Source organism: Thunnus albacares, chromosome 15 (assembly GCF_914725855.1).
Source record: "Thunnus albacares chromosome 15, fThuAlb1.1, whole genome shotgun sequence".
NCBI lineage: Eukaryota > Metazoa > Chordata > Actinopteri > Scombriformes > Scombridae > Thunnus > Thunnus albacares.
Window position 1 is genome coordinate 6,136,861 of NC_058120.1, and position 6,000 is coordinate 6,142,860.

The following is a 6,000-nucleotide window of genomic DNA, read 5'->3' on the forward strand; positions in this document are numbered from 1 at the left end:
TTTGGTACACAGCATAGAGCTTTTTAATGGCACATACAGTAGAAGTGTTATTCACAGTATGTGTCTCAGCAATGTTGACTCCTGCTGTCCCCATACTGCTGTATTCTTGTGAATGAATCTCTAATACAATTCAGACGCTGACAGAAGCGATGTTGGCTGTGCGATCCTGTTCATAATTAAACAATAGCAAACACTGGACACACAGAGGGTAAACAAACACGCATTTAAACGATTTCTTAGCTTCCTCCATCCGCCTTGATTGATCCCTTAAAGAGTACATAAATGACAGGAAGCATCTTGATTGATTACTTTGGCTCAGCTTTATTCAAATAAAGCATTCAGAGACCACACAGCTTAATTAATTTCCCTCTATGTTTTGGCACTTCATTGCCCACATCTTATTTGCAGTACTTGACATTCATGAGCATGCAGACTGTTTTACATCAAACTGATGGCTACAGATGAGGTGTTGTAGCATTTAGGTTGTGTAATGAAACCAGCTGCCATAGGTTACGACTTAAATTTGCGCTTCATAACCTTAAGATGGACATGCCTTAATTTACACATTCATCACCTTCAAGGCTTCTTATCATGTGTGACTTCAGACTGGGCGTCTGCATTAAAAATGACATTAGCGCCACTGCAAGGTGCTGAAAAGTGATTCAGGAACAGAGTCCACACACAGTTAGAGAAACCATTTTCCACTGTGCCATGTTTCACTCTGTTACATCGACCATAATCTAGAGTGACAGCTGTTGATGACCTACGCGACACGTATGCCAACAGCAGTGTCTCAATTATACAGCATGAAATTATAACTGTCTGAATTCTAGTTGAACTTTTACTGCTTCATGCCTCTTTGCACTCGAACAATGTTAAGCCCACAACCAGTCAGTGTGGGCACTCGGGCTGCTGTAGGTGGGAATAGGGAGAGATTGGGGACGCTGCTTGCAGGCTCTGGAATCTCATTAAGCATATTGTGCTGCCAGAATCAAAGCAGAGGTGTACTTGGCAACAGCTAACCACTACAACCAAAGAAGTCAGGAAATCTCTGTGGGAGGATATTCTGCAGCTTGTCACTGTGACTGAGGTATAAGTCACATGACACTACAACGGATATGGTTTTTCAAGGAGCGCGGGTTGTTGTCTTTTCAAGCAGTTCAGCTACAATTTCAAGATAAACACCAAGCAGTCAAATGAGGGTCAAACTCAGGGGCCTTGAAGGGTCAGTTCATCCAAATTATTCATAGTTGTATGGCATATGCATATACCCAGTGTTGTATTAACCGTTAACTGTGTGCATGTCCACCATCCGTGTTTAAATCCTTAAGAAGGTATGTCATCTTCCTGTGCCAGAGCGAGAATCCTTTCCGAACAAAACAGCAACAAGCATGGATGAGGTTGACAGTACCCTACAGGTTGTTGTAAATTGGCTTACAATGCCTGAACAGGCATTTTTCCTTGATCAACATGACAAATTTTCATTTAGCTGCTTCCTAGCAACTGCTACTTCAGCTGCCATATCAACTGAAAATCACGTTAATGTGAGGAATACTTTTTGCACTACTGATTGGTTTGTGCAAAATAACAACCCCTGCCAAAGATGTCTGTGATTTCTGCTTCCACCCAAATTAATAAGGCAATGGAGCATCACAATTTTTACTTGTGATGCTCAAAGATAATTGTAAAGCAACATTTTTCTTACAAGAGGCAATGTCCTAGATACTCTGAATGAACAAAAACTTCAGCACAGAGTGGTTGCTTTCTATTTGGTCATGCAGGAATACTGCTTGGAATGTAGTGGCAAAGGTGGGAGCACGCTTAGATAGGGTGCAGGGGGCAATTATGACGTTAAATTGTTATCAGCTGAGAAAGCAACAGCAGCATGATATGGTAAATTTAATGTTTATATACATTTTTTATAATACATTTTAATTTAATGTTGTTGTTTTTTTTTTACAGCTTTTAAGTGTTGGAAAACACAGTACATTTTTCCTATAGATTCATCCGCTACATCTCTGATAAGTGTTATTAATCTATTTTTGTTTATCTATTGTTTTCAGTGCTATTGGGTCAAGTGGTACTTTGTTTACTTGCTGCACAGAGCTGTCAATTCAAGTCAACACAAGCAGCACATGCTGTTGTGTGTGTTGAATAGAAATTACATGGAAATAACGCCCACCTGGCTCAAATCGGCACTCTTCTGGTTCGGTTTTGGAACATACCAATTGGAACTACTTTATCCTGAAGAAATCAACCTAATGAAAAACTGTTAAAGCTGTGTTCTGTGGATTACGCAGAGTAACAGGGACACTGTGTCTAGAGATGTTGTTGTTGATGTCTTTAAATGTAATTTTGTTATGCTGTGAGCAACACAAATGAAATTTCATTCACCTCCATTGGCAGAAATCTCTATACCACTACATATACGTGAGAAAATCCGTTCACTTTACTCTTATTTTGAGTGAAATAACCCTTTATATAAGCTACACATCTCTGGAGGTACAGGCAGGGTTTTAATGGAGAAAGTGCACTGAATGGTCATTTTCAGGGATCAAGCAATCTATTTTTTATGCTAGACTGCTGTGACACAGTGCTTATTATGCAGTACCACACTGACTCTATTTAATTTGGTTTCTCTTGTCCGTTGCCATAAGACTGCAGCTTCTTTTCTTTCATCCAGTAGGATTTTCTGTCATTTAGTGTTCTACCCCGACTGTCTGAGTTGGCAGAGACAGACGTCTGGCAGATGCAGACCTTAACGAGAGCCTTGTTTTAACAGAGAGATGTATTGTTCAGTAAAGAGAGCACTAATTGCAGTGAGACATAAAATTTGCTTTTGTTTATTCACCTTGGTCGGAGCAGCCTGAAGCCAGAACACAAGGCTTTACCAAACATTATGAAACCTTGTTGTGTCTACCTTTCTCTCTCTGTGCTTTTATCTTCTCCCATTAGGATGAGAAGCAGCAGTGGGTTCTGGGAGGACATGTGCTCTGACATGGTCACAGAATTTTAATGAGGAGATGTATTAATGCTTTATTATTAGACACCAGCTAGTCCTCTCCTTTCATGGGACTAACTAACATAGAAACAGATTTTGTAAGGGCTGAAACCTTGTATGAAAACATAGATTTGAGTCACTGCCTGACCCTGATGTCCTCATCTTTCTATTTCCCCTCAAACAGACTTACCATCCTTTAATTCTACAAACTACAAATATGGTTTTTCTGCTCCCTCCTGCACTCTACAGTGGAGTTTGAATGTTCTGTGTTTTAATTCCAGGGCTGATCATGTGCTGCTGGTACGGTACCAGATACATCTCATGACAGGCCTGAAGTTGCTAAAGTCAGCGCACTCACACCTAACTGCAACGGCTTGACTCCTGGCTGCAGGGCCCTTGTTGCATGTCATACCCCTATCTCTCTGTGCCTGTGTCCCCTGTCTCTCTCCACTGACTGTCAAATATAGGCAAAATGCCAAAAAAAAAGTTGATAAAAAGGTTGGGTTTTCACTTGAAATGTCATGTCTTTTCTGTATTTAGTACCTAGAGATTGCAAAGACCCACAGTTTGTTCAGCAAAAATTCTTCAACATTCAAAATCACATGTAAATACACTGTTGAAAGAGGCGGTCACATGACTGTTGGATTTGGGAGCACAAGAGCACACTCCCAGGCACAGGTGTGCTAATTGGGCAGCTGACACAGGTGCATTGAGTGTTCATTCACTGTTTGCACTTTGGTTGAGCAGTTATCCTTTGTCCTTTGTTCTTTGTTCCTGAGTGTGTTGAATGACTAGTTTATTCCATCTTATTTGATATTCCAAGTCATGTTTACTTTGTCATTGTAAAGTTGTACATCTGATCTCTTTAGTTAATTCTGACATTATTATGATCAGTTAAATTACAGATGCATTGATGTACTGATTGAGTTGATTGAATTTAATTCTTATGTATACTTTCTTTCAATTGTAGAAAATGAAACAACTCAACTACACCTTAATCTGACTGAATAAAAAAGATAATAAATACTTTCAGTGGAACCTGCTGACTGCTTCTCCTTCTGTGCTCATATCAATTAAGTCCGGTGCATTCCAGTAAAACAGGCTGTTCATAGCATTGTCAATTTCACAGTTTCTTCTGCAGCTTGCAGACTATGGTTATATGAAACTGAAGAGTTTTACATGCTCATTTAACAACCAACGTCCATAACTTCTCTTTACTAACTTACAGTATGTCCTCCTATGACTCAACTTCCTTTAGGTGACCTGAGAGACCCAACAGAGACAAATGTGACAGCTTTCAAGAAGAGGTGTTATAAGAATCGGACTCCAACTTTTTGACATGATTCAATATGTGTTTGGATACCTGACCTGACCAAACAACAGATCCTAATACTGTGAGTACCAAACCTAAGACACACATGTTGGAGAGGAAGATGGCATACTTATGGTGACATCCGCCCATGTGTAATATCACATCATGATCTCTGTCATCAAACACAGCGCACACAATGGTCTTACAAGTCATATGACATTCATCTATCAGTGTGTTTACATGCACTTAAAGTTATTTGGCTGTCTGAAGTAATCAGATTTTTTTGTTTTTGTTCCTTAATCATGGAAGAGGAAGGACAAGGCCGTGTACTTCATATGTGAAATTAAAACAGTTGGTTGATTAATTGGTTAGTTGATTCACAGAACGTAAATATGCAACTGTTTTCATAATCAACTGTTTGAGTCATTTAAACCAAAAAAGCCAAACATTGTATGATTCCAGTTTCTTAAATGTGAGGTTGCTGCTTTTCTCCATTTTACATTATTTAACTGAATACTAAAAACATTTGTATTTTGCTGGTTTGGCTGGTTTTGGCCTGTTGGTCAGCCAAAAACAGCGATCTAAATATGTTGATGTTGGTTTTGGGAAACTATGATGAGCATTTTACAAAATTGTATGAAATTTTATCGGAGATAACAATTGATTAATGTTATAAGTAATCATTAGTTGCAGGCCTAGCTTTTTACCTGTGCACATGTGCAAGACTTCGTAGGATTTCACAATTTTGGAACGTTACCACACTGACAACTGTTCAGTCTTTTGTGAAAGATGAAATAGTGAACAGTAGAAAATAGCAATCATGTTACAAAGTAATCTACCAAGAATTTCGCTTGCACATATTTGATTGGCTAATGTGGCACCTTGCTGGATGAGGTTCCGTTATATTGTGGCAAAAGTTTTTTCCCAGAGGACCCTGTATTTTTTTGCAGGATTTTTTTGTGTTGGCTTCACTGCTGCACCATGGGACTGCCCCCATTCACAGTAACAAGATGGCTGTGTTTTTTCACGCAGAACTGAAGTTGGTCTGAGCACAGCCAAACCAGGTTACTACAGTGCATGTAAATGGATTGTCCAATGTCCTGTTTAACTGTGTCCTGTGTGGTTACTTGTGTGCATGTAAACACACTAAATATTTCATACTGAATACTTCCAGTAGATCATTATGACCCATGCCAGAACTTTAGCATGTACCATATTGAATGAGCTTAACCTGGCTTAACTCTTGGCAGAAAATAAACACAATATGAACACCTTTAGCTGTGAAAGGTCACCTGAAGAGTTTTGCTGTCGTAGTGAAGTGAATGTCCTGCTGGAGACTGTACAGTTAAAGCCACTGTGCAGTGGGTAAAAACATGGTCTCATTTTCCAGAATTAACACGTATCAGCCAGCAACTTCCGGGTTTAGTAGGTGTTGTTGTTGATTGTTGTGTGTGCTCTTGTTCAGGTTGCTGTTAAGCAAAAGAAAAAACAAAACTAAGAAATGTGCACAAATAGGGTTTGTCTAGGAGTTTGGCATTAATCTGTTGGTAAATTACTAACCTGAAAAAGATTGTTGTCTCACTTTGGATAACCCTACAGTCACTTAGAATGCTAACTGAACACTGGGGCCTATGGATTACTGAGGATGTATGGATGAATTTAGTGTTTTAGTGTTCAGCAACGAGAG

General features: G+C 39.3%; 1 long non-coding RNA gene across 1 annotated transcript in view; it reads left to right on the forward strand.

Annotated features, from left to right (window-relative positions):
- The window catches only part of LOC122998541, a 97,167-nt gene extending 92,776 nt beyond the window's left edge, over positions 1–4,391 (forward strand). The window contains exon 3 of the long non-coding RNA XR_006407446.1: positions 4,260–4,391. This is a non-coding gene — a long non-coding RNA (uncharacterized LOC122998541). The remainder of the gene's footprint in view (positions 1–4,259) is intronic.
- The last annotated feature ends 1,609 nt before the right edge of the window (positions 4,392–6,000 follow it).